The following is a 27,740-nucleotide window of genomic DNA, read 5'->3' as shown; positions in this document are numbered from 1 at the left end:
AGGAAATTGAGGTACAGCCTTATAACTGTCAGAGTTAGGATCAGAACCCCAGATTCTTAATCCAATCCAGCCTCCTTTTCACTCTGAATCCTGGGTTCAGAGTTTCCAGTGATAAGGCACAACTCAGGTCATTATAAATCAAATGATTTTCACTTCTCCTGAGTCCTCCCTATTTCAAGTTTGGACTTCAGAAACTTAATAGCAGTTTTCAAAAAGAATCAGGCTAATTGTTACTTCTGCATCAGTTTATTTCCTTTTTGGAATGTTAAATTATTCTAAGGTTCCTAATGATGAAGTTAAAAACAAATAGAATTTGTCTTTCAAATTAATTATTATCTGGAAAGACAAATCTGACCAATCAAATATTACACCATGCCCTCCCCCATTTTGGTACTGAAATGATGATTTCTGCAAAATCTCCTCTTGTGATCTGAAATCTATGACCCCATATCAGCTAAGACTGGGGCTGTAAGAAACCATGCACAGTTCTGTAAATGAGCCTGGCAGTTCTCTTCTCCTTTGACCACAAAAATGACAACTTTACTGGGGAAGTCCAGACTAAGGGTTAATGAGCAATCCTATGTCATGTTGGAATGAATAAAAAGCTGTCTCAGATCTTTCCTTGATCTACAGTGCCTACTAGCAGGAACTGGGAGTGTCTCATAGGCATGCAAGCACTCATGTTGATTTCTTCTGCCCATTTGAGCATTGCTGACTATCTTTAGAGACTGTAAATGCTTTTCCATGGCCATGAAAAAAATATAAAAAAAGATCTTATTGAACACAGGGAACTGCGGTGATTGAACTTCAACTTAAAAAAATTTGACACAAACTGCAACCTTACATGTCACAGATTCAAAAGGGGCATAAACATTTTATCTCCAGCTTATGTGTTTGTAGCAACTTGGAGAATAATAATTATATTTATAATACTATATGCCAGGAATGGTGTTAAGTATGTTATAATTATTATCTCATTTGATTTTTACAGCAATGCTGGGAAGCAGGTGCCATCATTATCCCTATTTTACAGATTAGGAAACTAAGGTAATCAGATGTTAAATGGCTTGCAGTTAATAAGTGTCTGAAGTTGGATTTAAATTCAGATCTTCCTAACTCCAGGTCTGGTACTCTTTAGTAATAAGCATAAATTTCCTTGCTTTAACCTGCATAATAAAAGCTAAGACTTTCTTTGCTCCACAATTTAAAAGAAAAATGACTGAATTTAAGAGTTTAAGAGGACCTTTGTGGCCATGTAGCTCAACATTTATAGGAAAAGAATTCTCGCTATGAAAGATATTACAAGTGGTTCTTCATCCAACATCTACCTGAAATTCTCTAAGGAGAGGGAACCTACCATCTTTAGAAGCAGTTCATTGCATGTGGGATATAACAAAATTTTCTTTTGTATCAAACCTAAATTTACTACTTAATAACTTCCATCCAGTACTCTTGGTTCTATACTCTGGGTCCAAATAGAACAGGGCTAAATCTCTCAAATATGACAGATTTTAAAACACTTGAGGACATATGTCGCCCCTCAGTCTTATACCTTAGGTCTTCTCTTTTCTAAGTTTTCCCAAATAGGATGCTTTCTAAATGGGTCCTACTGATCATTTACAGAAATGCTGGTTTATAATTGCATTGAATAAAAATCTATAGATTCTTCAACTTTTTGTGTTGTGGATTTTTTCTCTGTTTGGTGAAGCCTGTGGATCCCTTTGAGGCAGCTAGCTGCCGGAATGGATAGCGAGCCAGTCCTGGAGTAAGGAAGAATCATCTTTCTGAGTTCAAATCTCTGGGCAATTCACTTACTCCTGTTTGCCTCAGTTATTCTCATCTGTAAAATGAGCAAGAGAAGAAAATGGGAAAACATTCCAGTATCTTTACCAAGAAAACGCCAAATAGGGTTATGAAAAATCAGATACAATTAAAACATTACTAACAACAACAATAAAATTAATCCCTTCTCAAACTGATGTCATTAACTGAATCAAATAAAATACTAAGGATTGCAAAAGTTGTAAGTTCTAAGAAGAGTTCAAATCCTGCCTCAGGTACTTACTACATGTATGATTCTAGTTGAAGTCCCTAAACCTCTCCTAGTCTCATTTTCATCATCCTTAAAATGGGGAACATAGTAACACTTAAGTCACAGGGTTGTTGGGAGGGGAGCAAATGAAATAATATGTGTATAGCACTTTGTAAATCTTAAAAAGCTCAGTTAAGTCTAGCTATTACTATTATATTGAAATACAACCAGGAAAAAGATAAAGTTGAAGAATCTCAGGCTAAGAATCTCTTTCTTTATATGCTATTTCTCTTATACATGAAAGTATTCCTTTGGAGTTTGTTTTTTAAAGAAAACAGAATTCTCCATTTTTGTCAGTTTAGAACTGCTAGTATTAATCCCAATTATTGAGATAATCGAGCAACTATTCAAAATACAAGCATTTCAACGGTGGCTGCTTTATCACAGGCATTGTTCTAGGGGCTGGAACAAAAGCAATTTAATGACCTATTTTCTCCACATTACCCATTTAGGACACTAATCTGGAAAATATAAGACTACAGTCTACTTAGGTAGAACAAGGCAATTCGTTCCCAAACAGCGCAAAGATAAAATGCCTAGATTAATGAAGGAAATTATGATGCTTTTTGACAAGGCAGGAAAGTCTGGGTTTAAACCTTGCCTATGACATCACTGATGAAACTGGGGATGATTAGCCTAGAAAATAGCAGACTTTCAGGCACTAAAAAAGTCTTTATTTAAAATAGACAACTAGAGATTAGATGTCTTCATTTTCTAACTTTAAGTAAGAAAAATGGAGATCACTTAGTAATAAATCATTGATTAAATTTCTTTCTTCCCCTAAATTTATAGGAAAATCTTGGCTAACTCAAAAACATACTCAAATTCAAAAATTTAAAATATTTTTCGGACATCAGAATATGGCAGAAAGATTAGATTAGTATCAGTACTACTTTTTCCTCAGCAGGTGTATTTAGGAGGAACTGGTGGAAATTGCACAGAATCAGATTTAAATTTGTTGTAAGGAAACATTTGCTAATAATTAGAGAAATTAAAAAATAGAATGACCTGTCATTGAAGGGGATAGGTTCTTTTTCACTAAAAGTGTTCAGGCAATGGCTGGATGATCATTTGGTAGGTATATCGTTGAGGGATTTTTGCTTTTGACATGTATTAGATTAAATAGCTACTGAGATCTTCACTTCAGAGATGTTGGAATTTCCGTGATGTAGGAAAAGAGGTAAACATAATAGAAGCAAGTCTTGGTGGGGAGAGGTTGGGAAAATAGGAAAATAACTAAGGAAAGAGATTTCAGTTTAAATTTCAGGCTGCTGCACAACTCCACATTTAATAATCATTCTTCCAATAGTCAAAACCCTTTTGCATTAAATCTGAGGACAGATATTTATTCATTTATTTTAATATTCATTAAAAGAACAATACATATGAAGAGTTGCTTTGATTTAGCAACTTTGTGCAAAGAGATCCAAAAGTGCTCTTTCCCCTGAAACAGATTTCAATCCTTCCATAATTTATAGCCTGGGATTGGTGCCTGAGGCTCAGAAAGATTTAATGCTTTGCCCTTGGTCACAGGGGTGATGTGTTAGAAGTGGAATTTGAACCCAAGTATTTTTGACCACAAGTCCAACAATTTTTAATACACACTATTATTTCTCTTATTCTTAGCATACACTGAAAATACATCTTTTAATAAATGATCCTTGATTGAATGAATATTGAATAAAGAAAAGATATGGTAAGGAAAACAGAGAACAAAGACACATTGCAAAATGCACAATGATCTTATAACAATGTGCTTTTTAACTACTGAAATTTCAAAACTCACAATTTTTCAGTCTGAAAAAGAATGATATATGAAAAATGTCTAATCTTTATTCACTAGCTTAAAGATTACAACATATTAATCACTGTCTTATGCTAGTCAGTATATAAATGTATAAATAGAGAACAGGACTTTCCCCACCATGAAATGTAGTTTTTTCATTCAATTACAATATTAATTTAATCATCTGTCAAATGAAATACACTCTGCTACTCACTAAGAACCTACATGTGAAGAAAAGATCAGTCCCCACCCTCAAAAAGCTTATAACTTAGGAGACAAATAGATATGTATAATGAGATATGAATATTTATCTTTCAAGTTAAAAGCTATATTCAAAGAAGTCAAACATGCACACATAAATGAGATATTTGGGGGAAAGTGGACCAGAAAACTAGGTCTCTGAGGTGAGGTGGAGGGAGCGACTTCCACCAACTTGGTCCTTGAAGAACTAGTAGGATGTTAGCAGGGAGAGATATGAAAGTTGACAAGAATTCTCCTCTTTCAAAAACAATTCATTTCATTTTGAAATAAGTTATTTTAGAAATTCATTCTTCTTAATAATGAATTCCTTTAATGTATATAAATTAGAGCTACATACCCATAGTTAAGAAAGGAAGGGTTTTCTTGCATCTTCAGAAAGGTGACAAATGACGGTCTATTTAAAATAGACAACTGGAGATTAGATGTCTTCATTTCCTAAATTTAAGTAACAAAAATAGAAATTGCTGAGTAATAAATTATTGATTAAATTTCTCTCTGCCCTTAAATTTATTGGAAAACCTTGGTTAATTTGAAAGAACATATCCAGAATCCTGAATAATAGTTGAAAAAAAAGACATAGACAGAACACTATGTTTGGCATTGAGTAAGTCAAGACTTGTACTGTGAAGATAGGAGAGCAAAGGAGAAAGGTAGGGAGAAACTAGCAAATGATGAGTGGTAGGAAAGAGTAAGGGGAGTGGGTCCAGGGGAATTAAGAAATAATAAGGACGAAGTTATCATGGATTTGAGTAACCCAAAAGGAGCAATTTTGTTTTTCTTTTTTATGAAGGGGAAACTAAAGAGAAAAGACAAATACCATGTATACATGTAAATGGGAAGAATGATAAAGATAAAAGAATAGTAGCCTCCATGAAAATTCAAGCTTCAAAAAGAGAGGTAACTTTAATGCCCTGATAACCCTGAAGAATTATTAAATCATCAAAGCAAGGTTAAATTGCAGGAGGCACATTGTAGTTACTAAGTCAGAAAACTGTTTCAACCATTTTGAGAAGAGTATTCAAGAACAGTTGAACCAAACTAAAAAAAAGATGTTTAGATTCATAGAGCTAATTCTCATGCCATTTTTCTTCCTTTTTCTTCAGAGCACCCTATTCCCAGAGCATTCTGGTTGATTAAGGTTATATAGCACATAGCTGGGTACTTTCAACTTTGCAGAAGTCATGAGTGGTTTGGGGACTCTTGCAGAGTTTTTATGTCTGGGAAAAAAAGTGATCCTTCTCTCTATTTCAATATCTGTTAATTACCTCACTGGGACCATGTCATCCTTTACTGGAAAACTGCATTTTGAAATGTGTCTTGAGGGAGTCATTTAAGAATTTTTTTTGTTCCACACAAATTAAAGGGTCTTAGGGGAAGATCTATCTTTATCTTGCTAGCTCCCAGATGTCTTTTTTTCCAAGTGAAAGAAATTTAGATCATCTGCAAGGGAAAGCCTACCTTAAGTCTAGTCACTTTTGAAAGCTCAGAAATAAGTGGAAAGTTATAGGAGATGTATCTTCATTCATTCATTCATTCACTCATCCAATGAGCATTTAAGTACCTTAAGGATGCTGGTTCTTGAGGGGAATTTTTAAAGAGATAGTCCATTCTTTCAAAGAGCATATAAACAACTTACTGAAATATGCACAAAATGAGAGAACATATAAGTTCCTCATAACTTAAAAATATTTACTGCATATTTAAAAATCAATTTTAAGTACAACAAAATCTATGAGGAGCTGTTTTGCACTTAATATAGAATTGACAAGGATGTTTCCTCCTGCATTTGCATCAGGGATGTTTTGAAAGATTAGGAAGTATTGAAAATATGCATTCATTCATACATACATATTATGTTCAGCCAGTAAATGAGCACATGCACGGTTGTGTATGTTATAGTGAAAGGCATTATTAATTAGGATCTTATTTGTGCTTCTGAGGTTAACTAAGAGAATTTGTTCATTTAAATAATTTCTGTGGCCATTGTTCCATGTTAGTAAAATATATGTGATTTAATTTAAAGAGTATTGTGGACTTTAACATTTTTGCTGGGATTCTGCTTCAGTCAATAGTTTTGCATAATTATAATTCTCCATTACCCATGGGTTCTTCGTTCATCTAATAAATGATGAACTTTCATAAAATATCTACAATGAATTTATGAATAGGATAATAAAACTTTTCTACTTGCATGCATTAGTCTAAATTCCATCTTTCTCACTGGTCTAGGTCTTAGGATCATAGATTTAGAAATGAAAGTACTTTAGAGGTGATCTATAGTTCAACTGGCTAGATCATTCATGTTGTAGATAATAACAAATCTGAAGGCCAAGGGTACAAAAAAAAAAAAAAAGATTTGTCCAAGGTCTCACATGTAGCAAGCGATAGAAGCAAGATTTATACTCAGTTTTTTTTATTTACTTTATTGTACGTGTTTGTGTGTGTGTTAGTGAGTGTGTGTGAGAGAAAGAGACAGAGAGAGAGACAGACAGACAGACAGACAGAGAGACAGAGACAGAAACAGAGAGACTAATAGACAGACAGACAAAAAGACAAGAGATTTTTGAATGAGGACCAACCTTAATGTCCCAAACAAAATATAATTAGGAAATTAATCTCTTGTGGATCTATTTACATGTTTATAATTTACCCTAATCATCTCTGTCCATTGTCTTCATTACAGTCAGTCAACACACATTTTATTAAACATTTACTGTGTTCCAGGCACTGTGTTAAGCACTGGGTGTGCAAAGACAGTCCTCAAAAACTTGTCCTCAACTTTGTTCTCAAAAACTTCACAGTATAATAGGGGAGACACAATACAAATAACTTTTCATGAACAATCTATATACATGACTATATGTCATATTCCAGCCCCTGTGATCCTTAAGGAAGATGCTGCTAGATTGTGTGTTATCCTTATTGTATTTCCATAATACTCTAATTGTTTCTTTCTGGCTGTTTACAATATGTTCTCCTTGACCTGAGAACTCTGGAATTTGGCTACAATATTCCTTGGTGCCAGGCCTAGAGGTCTGTGGGCTACCTGAGTCTTCCCTTACCTCTATCGGAGGTCTTCGGTTGGCCAAACCGGATGCTCGTATGAGAGAAAGGACGTTCCAGAGTCGAACAAGGGTTGAGCTTTATTTCAGGGTCTAGTTACAAGTGCAGGGGAATTCTTCCTTAGGAGGGAAAGAAGAATCTCCCAAGGAGGCAAAGATCTTACAATAAGAGATTGGAAGTAGAAGTGTAAGTGGGGAGAGAGGGGGAGGGGAGAGAAGAAAGAGGGAAAGCGGAGCCTTGTGTCCTGTCCACTCCGTGCCCCTCCTCCCAAGAGAGCTTTCAGGCTTTCCTGATCCTACTTAAGTTCTCCAGTCGCATAGTTTGCATCTGAATACCGTGCCTGTTAGGTGTGCCCAGATCCGGGACAATCTCGAGGGCGGGGAGAGCTCTCTCCCATCATGTTTCTCGCGGGAAGAGGCAGAAATACACGAGATAGCTCGGTTCACCTCGATTCCCATTCGTTTCCTGGGGGGTCTCGTGAGAACTCTAAGATTTAGAAGTTCCCACCTTTACCCGCCCGAGACTGTCCACATGGAATTGAGCTTCCATCCCCAGCACCTTGGAGTTTTCTTTTTGGGATCCCTTTCCAGATGTGATTGGTGGATTCTTTGAGTATCTATTTTATCCTCTAGTTCTGGAATATTAGGGGAGTTTTCCTTGAAGATTCTTGAAAGATGATGCTCTTTTTTTGATCATGGTTTTCAGGCAGTCCAATAATTTTTAAGTTATCTCGCCTGGATCTATTTTCCAGGTCAATAGTTTTTTTCAATGAGATATTTCACATTGTCTTCTTTTTTTTATTTCTATGGTTTGCTTTATAATTTCTTGATTTTTCATAAAGTCAGTATCTTCTATCTGCTCCATTCTAATCTTTAAGGAATTATTTTCTTCAGTGAGCTTTTGGACCTCATTTTCCATCTGGCCAATTCTGCTTTTTAAGGCATTCTTCTCCTCATTGGCTTTTTGGATCTCTTTTGCCATTTGGTTTAGTCTATTTTTTAAGGTATTATTTTCTTCAACATTTTTTGAGTTCCCTTAGCAAATAGATGACTCAGTTTTCATGATTTTTCTTGGATCACTCTCCTTTCTCCTCCCAATTTTTACTCTGCTTCTCTTACTTGATTTTCAAAATCCTTTTTGAGCTTTTCCATGGCCGGGGACTAATTCACATTTTTCTTGGAGGTTTTGGATGGAGGAGCTTTGACTTTGTTGTATTCTTCTGTTTGCATATTTTGGTCTTCCTTGTTACCAAAGTAAACCTATAGTCTGATTCTTTTTCCAGTTTTTGCTCATTTCCCCAGCTATTTACTTGACTTTTGAGCTCTTTGTCAAGGTAGTTCTCTGCTTACAATGTGTGTTGGAGGTATACTTTCAGCCACTGGATCCTAACAACCTGTTGGTCTAGAGCTCCAGAAACAGCCACTGCCACTGCCCCTCATGCTGCTGTTGTTACCTCAGCCTCCTCCACCTCATCTAAAACCCTGGGGTTGGGGCCAGAAAATTCTAGTTTCTCATACAAGTCCCACAGGTTTTTTCCACTGACCTTCTTATTTGTCCTCTGCATTTTGGGGTTGTGAAGTCTGAAAACCACCACAGGTGTAAGAGATTCAGCTATCTCCCTGTCTCCAGGTTTGTTCAGGTCCCACCTGTGCCAGTATGACCCATGCTGGACTGCACTCTGCTCCCAACACAGCACAATAACTGCTTCTTTGCGATCTTTCAGGCTGTCTTGGACTGGAGATTTGCTTCACTCCATCATTCTGTGGGTTCTACAGCTCCAGAATTTGTTTAGGGTCATTTTTACAGGTACTTGACTGGGTTTAGGGGTAGAGTTCTAACAAGTCTCTGTGCCCCCAAAGGTAGAATTTTAACCAGAACTTGAAGGAAGCCAGGGAAGCTAGGAGATGAAAATGAGAAGGGAGAGTATTTCAAGGAAAAGGGAAAATCCGTGAAAATGGCTGAATTGGGAGATGGAGTGTTATGTGAGAGGAACACCAAGGATGCCACTGTCACTGGATCACAGTGTATGTCGGGGAAGGAAGAGAGAAAGATTTAAGAATGAAGAACACTGGAAGAGTAGAGATGAGGGTAGTTACTTTGAATCCTAAACATAGGATTTTATATTTGATCTTGGAGGTAATTTATTGGGTAGTGGGATGATGTGGACAGACCTGCATTTTAGGAAGATCTCTGACAGCAGAGAAGAGTATAGGCTGGAGTAGGAAGAAACACACATGTCTGTGGACAGAAATACAAAAGGATTTCACAATTTTGGTTGAATTACATACATTTAGTGCATAAGAACTAAAACTCAGTTAAATTTTTGGAAAAATACACTATTTTTAGAGATAGAAAGGACTATTGTTTAATTCAAAGGCTTCCTTTTGCAGATAAAATGTTAGAATTATAGGATATTAAAGCAAGAAAGGGCTACTAGAGATCATTATATTCATGCTCTTCATTATATAAATCAAGAAATTGAGGACCAAGGGTTAAAAGGACTTGTCAACAGTCACATGGTTTTATAATAGAGCCCAGAATAGAATCCCTACCTCTTGAAACTGTCACTAGAGTTTGTTTTTTTCCCACCATACTTTGCTGCAAAGAGATTAGTTGAAAAATTATTACCTTTTCTAACAAAATTATATACGAATGTTGTTCTTGATTCTACTATTCCTCCCTCCCTTTATTATAAATGTTTTGCATTTTTATCTTTTGCTGTAATAAACACACAGAAGGGTTAAAAAATTGTCTAATTGAGACTTGAATTCAGTCTTCCTAACCTTCAGAATTACTGGACTGCTAGACCTTGACTGGTAACCTGAAACTAAAATGATCACATTTGCAGGTGTCCATATGTGGTTAACACTCTAAATTAACAGCTTCAAATAAGAATTTAAATTAGATTTAATGGGATTACTATGGTAAGCTAATTAAATACCAAATGATTCTTTAAAAGGTATTTACTGTACTTTAACACCTATGTAATAAATGTAAATAGCTTGCATATTGTGTTTGCTAAACTTCAGTAAACGGATTTTTAATCATCAATTTAGGTGTAGTTTGTGGAAAAGACAATGTATTACATTTCAGTTACATTTAGACTGACAGATAAAATACTCCAGGTAAAAACTAGCAGGAATTAAGCATTTTATGACATTATTACCATGAATAATAATAAGAAAAAAATAAATCCTTCCTTTCTGAATGAACCTATTCAAAACTTAAATGTTGCTTTGCAATTCATTGATTGTCTCTTCAGTTATTTTCTTTGTGTTACTTTAACGAGCAATGCCTCATTGGAAATTTGACATACAACTTTTTAATTTTTTTTATTCAGGACAAATGTCAAGGAAATGACATTGACACTGGATGTCTTTTTGAATAGGAAAATATTCTATAGGATCTCCTACCACTTTTATTCTCATGAGTCTATTTAGGAGAGACTAAATGCCCTTAATCCTCACACAAACTGAGCCTACAAACATTTAATTTTCCTAAGTGGAGTGCTAAGTGGCCACATGGTGTAAGTATAGAGAGATCTGGGTTCAGGTTTTGACCTGACAGATATCAACTGTATAACTTTTCAGTGCTTTGGCAATTCTTTAGGAATATTAGTTGTAGAAGGTTCTGAGATTTATTAGTAAAGGGAATTTCTATATCAGAAGATTCCTATACCAATGAAATAAAAACTTCATTCCAGTCTATATGAACTTGACCCATGGTCCTTTATGGAAGTCCTATAGCAGTCTAGGGGAATATTCTGCTGGGGTCCAAGTTCATTAAAAAATATTATAGAATTTAATGACAGACTATTACTAGCTGTATCATTTCACAGAACAGGGGGTGAGTAGTCCAGGAACAAAAACAAAATTGAGGAGAGTTGTGCTTGAGATTTATCTAATTAGCTTACTGTCAAGACCATTTGTAGGTGAAACCAAAAGAATTGTAACAAAAATTTTTAAATGATGTGGACATGCAAGTATCATTTTTAGTAAAAACAATAAAATTGCATTATATTGCTAAGCTGTTTATAGTTTTTAGAAAGTATCCTGTGCATGTTATCTCATTTGATCTTCAAAATGACCCTACTAGCTCTCTTCACTAAGTTAGTTACCCATTGTGAGGCAACAGCTGATCAGATGAGCACATTGGAGCTCTCTGTGGATGTCTTGTATTCAGGTGATGAGGAATAAATGTTTGTAATACTTGTCTTTAGTCCTCAGTGTTTTAAGTCAATCAAGTCTTGAGAAATGTCTCAACACTTTCAAGGAAAAAAAAAACTAATCTATGTTGTATTGGAGGAGGAATGAAGGCATTGTTCCTACTATAGTAAGTATCATGAGTATCCCACATGGAGGATGTGGAACCTGAGTCAGCTATTAAAAGCAGGAAAGGATTCAGTAGATGGATATACAGAGTGTCTATTTGTAGATTAGGTGGATAATGTTCAACAAAGACAGAGGGTTAGGAGAGAGAAGGATCAGAACAGAAGATCATGGTGGTCTAGTTTGACTTAAATGTGAAAAACAATGATATGAAAAGAAGATGGAAAGATTGGTTGTAGCCAAATTGTAGAAGGTCTTAAATGACAGGATATATTGAGCTCAAGGTTTCCAAATGGAGAACTGGAGTGAAAAAAGTGATACTTTAGGAATGTTACTTTGTCATCAGTGTTATAGATGAATCAGTGCAGGTGTGGCTGGAGTTTCATAAATTGGTTCAAATGGCTGAAATGATCAAGCATTTCACTGCAACTGAGATTTCAGCAGTGTTTGTTATAACATTTGACTAGATTGTAAAACATTGTTATCTTCTCATCCTTGCATAGTTCTTGTCTATGTGCTCCCATAGATGTCCTACAAAGGACGAACCCATAGTGCTGGATTTTTGCCCCTCAGCCAGGGTTTCTTAAATGTTTCTTCCTATACCCTGTCAGCAGTCTGATGAAACTTATGTAACACTTTTTCAGAATCATTTTTTTTAAATGCATAAAATATATAGGATTACAAAGAAAACTAATTATATTGAAACAGTTGACAAAATAATAAAAACAAACATATCATAAATATGCATGACTTTTATGATTGCATGAAGCAACAAAACAATATATTTAAAATAAAGAGAAGTTAAAACTAAATATAAAACTAAATTATATATTTTTTGAAAACAGGGTGAAGAACATTGTTGCTTAGGGTGAATAAGAATATTAAACTATGGATTGGTCTTTGACAAGACTATATTGAACATCCAATACATTTTGATTTTTTTTTTGTTTTGATGAATACAAGCTGAAAATCCCTATTTGTAAAGTTATGTTCTTGCAAATGGAATTAAAACTTTCCTAGCTTACTTTACAAGTTGAGTATAAACTTTTCTTACAAGAATTCCCTAGTATTTTGTGAATTAAACTCCAATGGTAATACTTTTTTTCTCTAACATCAAGAATTTTATCTTTGGCTAGGTCAATATTTGTAATACAGTTTATGTCAGAAAGGAAAAGAATCTCAAATCTTTTGTTCAACTTTAATGTCATCAAAATAGAAACAGTTTTTTTTAAACTTCTAAGTATTTCCAGGTTTTCACAAATTTCTCTCTTCAAATAAATTGAAGGAGAATTTTGTATCTCAACTCCACATTGGTAAAACACTTCCTTAAGCATTTGAAAGTTTTTAAGGATGTCAATCTCTACTTTCTTCTTCCATAATGGCCATTTAACCTGGAATGTGTGGAACTTTTGAGAATCATCCATAATGTTTAATTCACAATCTTGAAAGATTTTTCTCATTTATGTGATTAAAATCCATCATGTAATCCAGTCCATAAATAAAATATTATATTTCATTGTGTTTCAAGAGTGCATATTCTTTCACTTTTAGAAAAAATAAAACATCACCTTAATTAAAATTCATATTTCAAGAGCTTTTCTAAGTCAACTATCTTCTGTGTAGTAGAGAAGTGCTTCAAATTCTGTTCCCACTTTTAAAAAAGAGATCATTCAGAGACCTCTTTAGATAAAGTTGGTGAATCTTATGGCTGTCCACATTACTGTTATTAGGATTATTAGAAGATATTTTGTGGTACTAGCTAAGAAGTAGAGGGGTAAATCAGTGGAATAAGTTAGGTACATAAGAAACAGTAATCGATAATAGCAATCTTTTTGATAAACTCAAGGATCCCAGCTTCATTGATGAAAACTCACTAGCTGACAAAAACTGCTGGGAAAACTGGAAAGCAGCATAGCAGAAACTGGGCACAGAGCAACATCTGACACCATATACCAAAATAAAGTTCAAATGGGCTCATAATTTAGATATAAAGGCTGATATTACAAACAAATTAGAGGAATAATGAATAGTTTTTCTGTCAGATTTATGTTAGAAGGTGGAAATTATAACCAAATAAGAGATAGAGAACATTATGAAATACAAAATAGTCATTTTGATTGCATTAAATTGAAAAGTTTTTGCACAAACAAAGCCAATACAACCAAGATTAGGAGGGAAGCAGAAAATGGGGAAAGAGTTTTTATACCTAGTGTCTGTGAGAAAGGCCTCATTTCTAAAATATATAGAGAACTGAGTCAAATTTACAAGAATACAAATCATTTCCCAATTGATAAATGGTCAAAGGATATGAAAAGGATGTTTTCAGAGAAAGAAATTAATGCTACTTGTACTCACATGAAAAAATGCTCCAAATTGCTATTGATTAGAGAAAGGAAAATCAAAACAACTCTGAGGTACCACATCACCCCTATCAAATAAGCTAACATGACAAAACAGGGAAATAACAAATGCTAGAGAAGATGTAGGAAAGTTAGAACACTAATTCATTGTTGGTGGAGCTGTAAACTGATCCAACCATTCTGGAGAGCATTTTGGAACTATGCCCAGAGAGCTATAAAAATGGGCATATTTTTTTGACCCAGAAGTACCGCTTCTGGGGCTGTATTCCAAAGAGATCACAAAAAAGTGGGAAAAGAACCCACAAGTACAAAAATATTTATAGCAGCTCCCTTTGAGGTGGCCAAGAACTGGAAATTTAGGGGATGCCCATTAATTAGGGAATGGATGAATCAGTTGTGGTACATGAATGTAATGTAACACTATTGTGCTATAAAATATGAACAGGTAGATTCCAGAAAAGCCTGGAAAAATATATATGACCTGATGCTGAATGAAGTGAACAGAACCAGGAGAACATTGTACACAGTAACAGCTACAGTATGCGAGGACTAACTTTGATATACTTAGCCCTTCTCAGCAATACAAGGACCTATAAAACAATTCCAAAGGACTCATGGTACTAAATGCCATCCACATCCAGACAAAGAGCTATGGAGTCTAAGTGCACAGTGAAGCAAACTATTTTCCTTTGTTTTGTTTTATTTTTTTTTTCCCTTTCTTGTGGTTCCTCCCATTAGTTTTAATTCTTCTATATAGCATGACTAATATGAAAATATGTTTAATAGGAATGTATATGTAGAGCCTATGTCAGATTGCATGCTGTCTTGGGAATGGGAAAGTAGAGTGAGGGTGAGAAAATTTAAAACTTGTGGAAGTGAATGTTGAAAACTAAAAATAAATAAACTTTAAAAAAGCAAATGGGAAATGTTTAGTGAAGTAAATAAAAATATAACACACACACACACACACACACACACGCACACACAAATACATGCACACAGAAGATGCTTTGCTTCCAGTTGTGCCGGATTAAAAAGCAATGAGTGACAGTGATATGAAGAGCTTCCTTTCTCACTAAAGTAGCAAAACCAGGTTCATCATTAAGTTTCTGTCCATAACTCAATGAATATGAAGTAATTCTATCCATTCAAAATTTTATTAGACAAACTAGAACCCTCCCCGCCAAAAATTATCTGTTTCCAAAACATTGACAGCCTTTTTAATTCACAAAAGGTAATCTAATTTCCAAAAGGTATTCTAAAACATACTGCATCCTTTAACAATGAAACTCCATTCAGTATTTATTTTCCTTCTATCCCAATCCACAAACCAGTTCAATCATTTCCAGTATTTATGACTTAACTAAAGCTTCTCCAATTGTATGAGGTTTCTTTAGTTTGGTTATCCAACAAGCAATTTAAAAGGATGATTAAAGAAAAGGTTTTTGTACCATGACAAATATGACTGGAAATATTCTAGCTTTTTCAAATTGATCTTTATTTCATACTACTCCTCAACCTCCCACCTACCCTTGATGCATACACTCTCTGACATTTTAGAAGTGTTTTCAGCATGGACAGGCATAAAGTGCTCCTTAGGTTTTTCTAGTTTCATACTCCTGTTCACAAGAATTTTCTCACCCAAATTAAAATGAAATAGAACAAAAACCAAATAACTGAAAAACCACACATTCCATCATATTCATTATCACAATTAAAATTATGTAATACACAATCTTCATCATACTTCTTTTTCTTTGACATTTCAACTTAAATTGATTCTATAAAATGTAAAATAAGCTAAAATAAACTATTTGATTCAAATGACATTTTAAAGTTAATTATTTTGCACATTTAAAATCAGTTGCTTGAGAAATCTTCATAGAAATTTGTAATTTGTATGTCAAGTAAAGTATAAGATATTCAAGAAATGTGGTTGTCCAGTAAGTAAAATAAGGCAGATTTTATAATTCATTTGAACTTTTAACAATTTTAATTGTTTTAATCCTTCCATGACTCAGACATTACAGTCATAGCCCAGGAATCATCATTTTTTGGAATTCAGAGTATGGAATTGCATGACTGCCTTATTGTTACTACTATTAGCATTTTATGAAAGCAATCAGGGTTAAGTGGCTTGCCCAGGGTCAGATAGCTGGATTGAAGCTGGATTTGAACTCAGATCCTTTTGACTCCAACACCAGTGCTCTATCCACTGTACCACCTAGCTGCCCCCACTCCTATTTTTTTAAAGAGGTAATTGGAGTTAAGGACTGTTCTTTTTTTAAAAATAATTGTTCTCCCTTCATAGTAATTCAAGTACTTAAAACATTTCCAAAGGACTCATGATGAAAAATACCATCCATATCCAAAGAAAGAACTATGGAATCAGAATGCAGAATGAAGCAGGCTATTTTCTCTTTTGTTATGTTTCATTTTGCTTTGACTTTTCTCATGGTTTCTCCCATTCATTTTAATTCTTCTGTGCAACATGACTAATGTGAAAATGTGTTTAATAGGAGCATAAAGCCTTTATAAGACTGCATGCCATCCTGAGGAGTGAGGGAGGAACAAATTTGGAATTTATGGAAGGAGTTGTTGAAAACTGAAAACAAATAAATGAATAAATTCAGAAAAAAAGAGCAAAAATAGAAATAATTGTTCTCACTTCTGATATCCATAATCTTCTTGAGGATTTATTTTAAAAATACATGTTATCTTCACACAATAATGCTGCATGGATACCACTTGTACAATACATTATGTATGCCTGCCTTTATTTCATAACAATACACAAAAAGAGATTAAGAAGAAAAAAATCTCTTTTTCCCCAGAAAACTGTTCAGGACTATGGAATTTGTTCAAAGAATAAAAAAAAAACCTATTTCAGTCATCAAATGTGTCTTAAATTGTCTGGTCTATGCTTCTAGCCTGTGTGTCTATATTACAAAAGGCCATATAAGTTTATAGATCATTGGGGATTCTCATCGGAACTATTAGTTTAATAAAACTTATAAATGTGAAAAATTTTCACCTTTTTCTACATATTGATCAACAAATAATCTTGGATAGAAGATGTTAGAAAACAATATAGATGACTGGGCCATCACTATTTGATGAGCTATTACTAGGCACAGAATTGCCTACTATATCCCTTACTTACGTGTGGAGAAGAAGACTGTGACTACATGTACTTTAGTGTCGGGTCTAACATCATTGGTAATTTTGAGTGAGTGATAAGCATAATGATATTTTAAGATACAGCATTAAAATATCTGCTATTTCTATATTGCTAATGCTTCTATGAATGGTTGCTCATATTCATGAGTGAAGGAAATGGTAAATTCCAGTTAGAGGTTAATAAAAAAAAGATATATGTTTCCAATACAAATTCACAGACTCTCGAAACTTATCCTCAGACCGTTTGAGGTCAATGGTCTCCAGAGGAAGCATACCTGCTTTACGTCTTTATGCATTCTATGGTTACCAGTGCAGTGGCTATACATTGGTTCCCTTACTCTCATTATATAATCTGTCCAGTCAGTCTTTTTTTTTTTTTTCTGACAGTATAGTTACTCAATAAGATGCTTTGCTTCCCTTCTCTGCATTATATTCCTTTTGAAAGCATGTTGCAGCTACTCAGTCAGTCAACTAGTATTTATTAAATAGCTACTGTGATCCAGGTACTATAGACTATTGTGTACATAATACATTTTCCCCCAAGGCTCTTTGGACCACCAACAACTTTGATTCATTGTGGATTGTGGTGTTGCAACCAGGCAGAATTACCAGGAAAATATTTGCTCTATAAAGATGGGTTTCACTTTTCATTGTTTTGAAAGTCCTTGTATTAAAGTGAAAGTTTCAAAGAAGCAAATTATTATGCTTGACATCAGGAAGAGATTTCTAATGATAAAAGCCATCCAAAAGTTGAATGGGTTCCTTGAGAGGTGCTGGACTCACTGGAGGTCTTTGAACAGAAGCTAATGACCATTTATCCAACACAGACACACATACAGACACACATGCGCACATACACACACACTATATGTGTATGTATATATATATATATACATATATATATGTATATATATATATATAATATGTGAACTAGATGGTTGCTGAGGTTTCATTCAACTTGGAAATTCTGAGTGTGTCATGATGTGTGATTGTGGAAAGATTTTTTCCTTAGCTCAGTATAGGGGCACATACCTATAATCTGTGATACTGGGGAAACTGATGTAGGTGGAAAGAAGGAAGGAAGAAGAAAAGAGTGAAAAAAGGAAGAGAGAGGCAGGGAGAAGGGAGAAAGGATAGAAGGGAGTGAGAAAGAGACTTTTTCTTTTTTTATATAATATTATACTTTTATTATACAATATTATAAAAAGCAATTTAACCCAGGAAAAAGTAGATGAAAATAAGGCAGAAAGGGCAAGCCAGGGATCCAGAGTACTGTGTATAAACACAGATGAACAAACAGGGATACACAAACAAACCAGAAAGGTATACATGGGCAAAGAGGGCATGTCTGCCAACATTCCAATTGGCACAAGTCAAATGTGCTGAATTAACAGAGAACTGATGTTCTCTTTCCCTGGCTGCTCCATGTGTGCCCTCTGTATGTTTAACAAAATCCAAGTAAAAGCTACTTAAAAAGAAAAAGTTTAGGTTGACTGAATCTACTGAAGGATTTGTTTTCACCCATGACATCCTTGAACACATTTAAAAATTAACTAGACATATTGCCAAACCAAAACCACAGCTAGATTTTCTCATCCTGACATGATGAAAAAAAGGCATTTTTCCATAGCCAGTTATTTTTCCAATAAAGCTGTTTTCTACCTTAGGGCTATTTCTTAGCCAATATTATATTGGAATTTGGATAATTACACTCAAGTAGAGTGTTCGTTGGTTTGTAAACTTACATCAGATATGACAACGGCTTTCTTTTTGTGCAATACTAAAATAAGCTATTTTTTTTTTTTACTAATAAAGCTTTCAAATTCAGTGAACATTAAAAAATACTTTGGATGATTTTCCCATTGGCAAAAGGATCAACAATTAAAAAAACCTTCCTGACAGCTAATTTTGAAGATGAAAATGTTAAGCTCATAATTATTATGGCATGTTCAAACAAGATGTCATTAAAATGAACACTTACTTAAGACTATTCCTTTCACACAAAGGCTGCCAACCATAATTGTTAAACTGCTCTGAATTGCATTTAGTGTCTTGGCAAAGTCATATGAGTGTAATCCAGTGTATATTTTTTTATATTACAAGTTGATTTTTTTAAAAAAAATGACATTGAAATAATTAAATTGGAATGTTAACGAAACAGTTTCATTCTTCAGAATGAATTACATTGTCATTATTTTTTCTCCCTTCATAATTTTACCTACGAAATTATGGAAGTCTTCAAATCTGAGTTGGAGGGTAGAACTATAATTTTAACTTTCCAAACTTAAAATGATATACAAGCAGCAGAATACTCCAAATTTCATCATAATTATGCCACATATCATTGAGATTTTAATAACAATAATTCAGTAATAGCCAGGTTATAAAACCTCCTGAAAGCTCTCCTTCTTATGAGAACGATTGTGTGATTCCCTGATCAACTAAAAAGTATGGATAGCTATGTGTACTCTACATGGTACTCAATACCTTGATGAATGGGTCAGGAGGGAAGAAAGAGGCAGAGATTCCTCTATAGTTCTCCAATGAAAGTCAACCTCGCAAAACATTTACAGCACTTGTATGAATCAAAATGTGAAAGATTACGTTGTCTCCATTTGTGCATTAATCCTTTCTTTTGTTTCCCCTTGTAGTTTTTTCTTGTATTGTGGTCTGCAAAATAGATACATATGCATACATACACATATATGAAGATGTACTTATCTATCTATCTCTATCTATCTATCTGTCTGTCCGTCCATCTGTCTGTTTGTCTTCCTGTCTGTCTGTCTGCCTATCTTTCTGCATTTGTGAACATTTTATGCCCTGGAACATGGTCAGGTGTTTTATGTTTTTTTTGTTTTTTTTTTTGCAAATTTTATGAATTTTCATGTAAAATTTAAATGTCGGCTTACTTATTTCCATGCAGGATTCAGTTCCAATTCAGCATATCTAACATCCTGCTTAGATCCTTTCCTTCTTTCTTGTTTATTTTTTCATTAGATTTGTCTAGGTTTAAAAGAAGCATTTTGAAGTCTCTAAATTTTTATCATTATTACTATTAGCTTAGTTCTCACTATATTTCAGTCAGATTTTCTTTTATGTGTTTAGATTCTATATTGGCAGTGTCAAACTCAAATAGAAAGGGAGGTCATTAAACCATACATAAGGGTAACTGTGGGTTGCATATTGACTTAGAAAACCACATATTCATATTAATGATGTTTTATTGCATTTTTATTTATTCTGTTAGATATTTTCCAATTACATTTATATCTGATTTAGGCCCCACACAGGAATGTTGTGGACTCCATGTGACCTGTAGGCATTTGACACCTCTATTCTATAACATTTACTACATATATATTTAATAATAAAATTTTCATTATCTTTGGAACTTCTAAGCATCATATAGTTTTTCTACTATGCTTAACCTTGTCTATGTTTACTATTTCTTTATCCAAGATCATGATTGTCATTTAAGCTTTTTTTTAGAATCTGTAGAGGTAGATCTTTACTCCAGTTACTCGTTTTAATTCTGTATGAAGCTTTAAGTGTGTTTCTTATATACAAGAAATGTTCAAATTTTACTTTCTTATTCACTGTTCATCTCCTTTTTATGGGAGGGTTTCTTCCATTCATAAATATGCTTGCCAGATTTGTGTTTTCTTACAAAATATCATACAACTTTCCCTCTATTTTGCCACCTTAGACATTTAAAAATAAAGCAGCACTTTTGAAGAGACAATGATCTTTTTTCATCCATTTTTGGGAGGACGAGTAGGGATGGGGAGAAGCATTTGTTTATCACTTAGCTTTTTCAGATCTCTCACACTTATTTACCTTTCTTTTTGTTGTTTTATTTTTACATTTCAGAGATTCTATTCAGTTTGTGTTCTTTCAAAACAGGAATACTTGAAAATTATCAATCTATCAAAAATCCATTTTTCCTATAGCATTAAATTTAGGTAGGCCAACTGTTCTTCTTTTATATAAGCACTTTTCTATTGTCTTTTGGTATATTGTATTCTTTTGTTTTCTTTCCAATTTATTCAAATTTTCTGTGGAAATTCATTGGTAGATAAGATGTCCCTTCCTTTCTTACTTAGAGATCATGATTTTTACCAACTTTTTTTTCTTTTTGAATTGACCCACTCCAACCAATCCTATGTAAATATTAAACTCATTAATCAAGTAGGTAAAATCAATCTTAAATAGCTTTCTTACAACACATTCTTGTTGGGTTTTATTTTCTTCTCACAATGCTTTTGTAACTTGGGAAGAAGATGACATATTTGAAGTGTTGACTCCTTCATGAATTCTTTATGTATTCTTTATTCAGAGGGTTCTTTCTTTTAAGATCACCTAGAACAGTGTGTGTCCTCTCTCAAAGTCATAAGCAAGACTAGAAGCTCTCTTCTTAAGGTCTTACACATAACTCTAAAATAAAAATAAAAAGTTAAAAATAAATGTAATTATATTTCAATGAAGAGTAACTTCCTGAAATGAAAGAAAACTGCAAACTTTAAAAAGCATATTCTCATTGGCAAATGCATCTTTGGGAAGAAAATAAATGAAATGTACTTTTCAACAAGAACCTTGTAGCACAACAAGCAATTCCAACTTTTTTTTGGATGGGGGATCCCAAACCATCAAGGAGAAATGCAATTTATTTAATTTTCTTTGGAAAAATAGCAATAGCAATGGATACTGATATTAACAGTTAGCATTTACATTGCAACTTTGTGCCAGGCATTGTGCTAAGCACTTTGCAAATATTATCCATTACAACCTCAGAATAACCCCGAAAAGCAGGTGCTATTATTATCTTCATTTTATAGATGAGGAAACTGAAGCTAATAGAAATAAAATGTCTTGCCCAAAGTCAGACAGCTAGTAAGTGTGTGAGGCCAGTTTTGAACTGAAGTCTTTTTGACTCCAGGCCCAACATTTAGCCACTGTTCCACTTAGCTGCCCCATGAAGTCATGAGCAAAAAACCAAATGTTACCCATTGTAAATTAGTCTTAATTGGTCTTAAGTCTCACTGAAGATCTTTTTTTTTTATCAGACACAATTGACAGTTGGTAAATATGTTTTCTTCTACTTAATATTAAATGTTTGGATTTATTAGTGGGATTTTTTAATTTCCTGAAAATAATCTATATGCTGTCCCAGGATTTTGTTTCATATCTGCCCTTTCTTTTGTTCTAGCATGAGTAATTTTAAAAAATGATTTACTTTTACACTTCAGAGATCTGAGATGTGATAGGTGATGGAACAGCTTAATGCTTCATAACCTGGGCTGTAAAGTATCTCCATTGACCCTTGTGAACTGAACTGGGGCAGCACAGCTGAATCTCAACATTAATACCTCAATAATTAATGATTAATCTATTAAAGTTTAATGATGAGTTGATAAGTAATGTTTTAGCTGCCATGTTATTTGATTGTAAATATAACAAGTTGCCCAGAAATACTCTGAATTTTTTGTTTTTCCATCAGAGTTAAGCCAAAGAGAGACAAAGGGAAGCAAAGGATGAGAAAAATTGAGAGAAAAGGAAGCACTTTTAGTTACACAGATCACTTCCCCCCAAATCCACTCCTGAACTTTTCTATTTCTGTTGAGGGTACCACCATCCTTCCTCACCTAGGTTTATAACCTCAGAGTCATCTTTAACTCCATTTGGTTGTTAAATTTAATATTTTGACCTCCATAACATCTCTCACATTCATTCCCTTCTGTCTACTCACACAGCTACCACCCTATTCCTGGCACTCATCACTTGTTACCTAGACTATTGTGAGATCTTCATAACTGATTTCTCTGCCAGTCTTTTCTCTCACATTTATGATCTATCCTCCACATTGCCACTGAAGTAATTTTGTTATTGTTTAGTAATTTCAGTTATGTCTGACTCTTTCTGATCCCTGGACAAGTCAATTAATCTCTGTCTTCCACAGTTTCTTCAATTTTAAAATAAAGGCAAACAATGGCACCTGACTTCCAGACTGAGAGGGATAAAATGAGATACTACATATGATTTCCATATCATTCAGTCACATCTGATTCTGTGGACATTGATCCATGGGGTTTTTTTGGCAAAGATACTGAAGTGGTTTGCATTTCCTTTTCCAGTGCATTAAGGTAAACAGAAGTTACATGACTTGCCCAGGGTCACACAGCTTAGTAAGTATCTGAGGTTGGATTTGAACTCAGGTCTCCCTGGCTCTACCTACCGAGGCACCTAGCTACCTCTCAGAATGATTGTTCAGTTGCTTTTAAGTCATGCCCAGCACCTCATGACTCTATCTGGGGGAATTTTCTTGGCAAAGATACTGAAGTGGTTTGCCATTTCCTTTTCCAGATTATTTTGTAAATGAGGACACTGAGGCAAACAGGGTTAAGTAACTTCCCCAGGGTCACACAGCTAAGTATCTGAGGCTGGCTTTGAACTCAGGAAGATGCATCTTCCTGACTCCAGGTGTAGTGCTTTTTGTACTATGCCACTTAGTACTTGCAAAGTGCTTTACAAACCTTAAAAGCCTTTTAAGTGTCAGCTATTGATGTTCTTGTAGATTTTCCTGTAGCTTTCTCTTCCAGATAATTTCCAAATTCAAATTCACATGGGAGATTTGGGTTCTCACATTGCAGTTAACTGCAACTTTCTTTGGAGCTGTTGGGGTAGTCCTGAGAATTCCCAGAATTTTCTATTGCTATTCATTGTGAGTCCACTTGTGTGTTTTTTGTTGATTGTTAGCCACATTTAATTAGATTTTTTTTGAAAAAAATTACTAAAGTAGAATGGCAAGGAGTATTATTAAAGAAATAACAGTTCCTCACCCTCAAACAGGAGGTGTAGTTTTCCCTTGCAGACAGAAGGTCCCTGGGTAGAGTGAGCTCAAGCTTATACTAAAAATGGTAATTGGGCACATTTGAATAAAATCTGTTTAACAAAGGGGTAACTCAAAATTTCTTTTTCCTTAAAATCCCTGTAGTCTCATAAAATTTCCCTTAAGTATTACCTCTCTCTTGGGTTCTTAGGGTCTGTGCTTTTGCAGAACCCTGAAGCTGCCTTTCTTCAGTGTATCTATTGGTCCCCACTACATCTTCCAGTTATAGATATTGCTGTCAGTCTCTCCTGCTCCAAGATTGCTATCACTAACCCCAGTGGACACTGCCACTAACACTAAGGGGATCTCCAGGTTATCTGATCTTTCAAAGTTCCCAAGGTCATAATCTTGTAAATTCCATCTCTTTACACCTGATTTCCCTTTTACAAGACACCTTCTGTCTAAAATAAATTCAAAGTTGTAAAAAGTTTCTCTCTCTCTCTCTCTCTCTCTCTCTCTCTCTCTCTCTCTCTCTCTCTCTCTCATTACCTTGGCTCCTACTCCCATAAAATTAGGGGAATCTTTTTTCCCATGACATTGTTCCTTCTCACTTCATCTCAAACCACAAATTTATAGATTTGGAAAAAAATATTACCATTAGTGATGGTGTAATATATTGCCAGTATCAGGTAATGAAAAATAAATATATGCTTTTGAGCAAGTTATAGAAGGCTGTGATAGTGCTCTCAGGCAGGGTCACCTCTTTCCCTGCCATGCCCTCTCCCTAGTCAGTCTGAAGAAGGGTTGCTGAGGAAAAGAAATAAAATTTGAATCCAGGATGGAAATTTCCTCAGAATTGTGCACTGGGAAAAGCAAGGAGAAATCCATTCCTCCCACTATCAACAAATTCTCTCTTCTTCCTCTCTGGAGCAGTTAACTAATTTTTACTTTATCCTCCTTTCTTTGCTTTCCATATACGATGGTCAAATGTTTTGGGGAAAGTCTCTTCTTCAAGGCTGTTACAATACCAAGTAAAATGAGCTCTCTTCAATGCCTGTAATTGTCAATCCCAAGGATTCTCTATCTTCCTGGGATGGTCTTCCAAAGCTTCTGTAAATATAGAGAGGTCATCCTTAGCTTGTCTCAGACTTCAGAACCCAGATTTATAGTCCTCTGTATTTTCAGGGAAATTGGTTTTACTATCTTGATTGGTCTCAGTAATGTCAGTCTTTTATATCACTTTCCTATTCATATAAGCTTTAATAATTTAAAACTGCACAAAGACTTTGGACACCCTATATAAACACAATCAGTTTTCCTTAAAAATAAAAATAAAAGTAGATAGCCTGTACTTATGTTCTATATATTCTCATGCTTTCTGTTTCCCTAAGCCAAGACAGAAACTACTTATGTCATAAAATAGGAGTTATGAGAGAATGAAATTCAAATTCTTTATTATTAGAGATGGCTTAAAAGAAAATGCTTTTCATTAAGGTGAATAAGTCCAAGACAAAGTAATGATGTTATAGTCTTATGTCATCAGAGTCAAAGAGACAGAGAGAGAGAGAGACAGAGAGAGAGACAGAGACAGAGAAGACAGAGGTACAGAGACAGAAAGACAGAGACAGAGAATGAGAATTGGCTGGATTAAAGGCCAGTTGGACTCAGATGCCACTGTTTGAAAAGTAGAATGCAGATATGTGCAACTGGGTATTTCACCTGCCATACTGGTACCCCAAGTGATTAAGCTGGTTGATTCCTTTGTGTAATGTGACAAAAATAAGAAGCCAAAGGGATCCAGGTTTGATAGCGCCAGCTGCACAAGAATGTCAAGTGTATCTCTAGTGGTAGATTTCTAATTTCTTCACTCTCTTCCCTATCTTTAAAGACTTAAAATTATTAGGACTCAACATATATCTTTTTTTAACATCTCAGGAAAAAGTCAAACTTCTTTTGATAGCAATTAAACAGAGGGATAGATAGTACCCTGGCATTTTAATCCTGCATAATGAAGATATAATAATGTAAATAGTTATATTATTATTATTATTACTATTATTACCATACATATACATAACCCAAGTCTCATAAAAATGTCATACGTTGATTTAGAGAATACCGTATATTCTCAAATTTTATTGAGAGCATAGTAAACCCTCTAATGTGAAGAAATATGAAAGCTTTCTTTCCATTTATTTGTTCAATTAATAATCATTTATTAACTACTATGTGAGCAGTACATGGTGTTAGGTATTAGAGGGGATATAAGGAAGGGCATAATTTTATGTGTCAAAATAAAATAACCTAAAACTTTTAAAACTATTTGCTTTTTCACATAATTAATGCCCTTTGATTTTTCATTTCTTGAGTTATATTAAAGGTGACCCCTTTGTATCTCTCAAAAATTAGTTTCAAATAATTTGTTTCATGTCAAAATATTTTTATTGCCCCTGTTCCTAAATTATCTAAATGAAGCTATTTATAAATAGTTTTGCCTCAGATCATTGCCTTGGCTATCTATTAGTTGAAAAGAATACTTTAGAAGGTTTACGAATGCTTTACATAGACTCCCTTTTCTTTGGGGAAAAAAAAAAGTTAATTTCTCCTCTTCAACCTTAGGGTGATGTGAATCACTTTGACCTTTGATCCCTGAGATTAACTTGGTTCCTAGACAATACAGAGTCTCAGTTCCAAAGCCAAAAGTCCCTTCAAGCTCAAATAACAGACATCCTGGCTTCTCAGCAGTTCCCTGATAAGCTATTTGTTTGCAGTGACCACTTACAAGCACCATAGCTCCAACTCCAGGTCAGTGAGGTACCTGAAAGTGAGAAGGACAAAGAACACAAAACACCAAACTAACAATCATTTCTTGGAGCCAGTGTGAAAAAGCAAGCAGGGGAAGGAATTTCTTCTCCCCTCACTGGTTCAATTCATGGCACCAGTGGAGTGATCTTCACCTTCTGTACTCTGAAGGAAAGAGTATGAGTCAGAAAGAGGAAGACTTTCAGTCTGGCCAATTTTAGAGATGTTCTGGCTATACAGCCATTCAAAGGAGGCTATCCTTATCTCAGGCAAGGGGGTGAAAGGTGCCTCCATGTAGGCAATCTGGGCACACCTAGACTAGCCCTGTTACAAATGGATTTAATACCTCTCCATGCTGGTGACTTACCTATAAATGTGTTCCAAATATACTCTGACTAGGTTGGAATACAGCAGAATGACTTCTTTTCCAGTTGTGAATACATTTGTGTACTTTGTAACTGTCAGTGTGGCATCATGGATAGAAATCCCATCTCATTTCCTAACTATTGTCTCTGCTCAGGTAACTTATAAACCTGTCAGAACTCTGGTGCTTATCTCTAAAATGGAGAGAATAACATTATTTATCTCACAGGATGATGATGAGAATCCAATGAAATAGTGACTTCAAGTTGCTTTCCAAACACTAAGACATGACGTAAATGTGATGTAATATTTTGTTTTCCATATCATATTATTGACTCATACTGAACTTGCAGTCCACTTGACCTTTTGCACATCAAATGTCATCTAGTTCCATTTCCTCCATCCTACTTTTCTACAGTTGATTTTGAATGAAGGAGCATCAAAACAAATACATGAAAGACTTACTGTGTGCTGAGCGAGGAACTGACAATTCAGGATAAAAACCCCAAAGCAAAGACAATCCTTGCCCTCAAGAATTATCTACAGCATACACTTTATCTGATCCCTTTCCCTCTCTCCAGATCTTAGCACACATTCTTCTACTTATATTTAGCTACTTTGTGTGCATTATTTTTACTTGGTGAATTCCTTTGGACATTCCCTTTTGTGGAAAGTT

At 34.6% G+C, this 27,740-nt stretch overlaps 1 long non-coding RNA gene across 1 annotated transcript; it reads right to left on the bottom strand.

Annotated features, from left to right (window-relative positions):
• On the bottom strand, positions 1–27,448 carry LOC140498498 (uncharacterized). The gene is made up of 5 exons (XR_011965111.1): positions 27,069–27,448; positions 21,295–21,507; positions 19,558–19,740; positions 4,477–4,574; positions 1–1,840 (listed from the first exon to the last, which is right to left on the bottom strand). It is a non-coding gene; the product is annotated as an uncharacterized lncRNA (long non-coding RNA).
• Positions 27,449–27,740: the final 292 nt, after the last annotated feature.

This window comes from Notamacropus eugenii, chromosome 4 (assembly GCF_028372415.1).
Source record: "Notamacropus eugenii isolate mMacEug1 chromosome 4, mMacEug1.pri_v2, whole genome shotgun sequence".
Classification (NCBI taxonomy): Eukaryota; Metazoa; Chordata; class Mammalia; order Diprotodontia; family Macropodidae; genus Notamacropus; species Notamacropus eugenii.
Note: the sequence above shows the minus strand (reverse complement) of the source record. Positions and strands in the feature narration are given on the sequence as shown.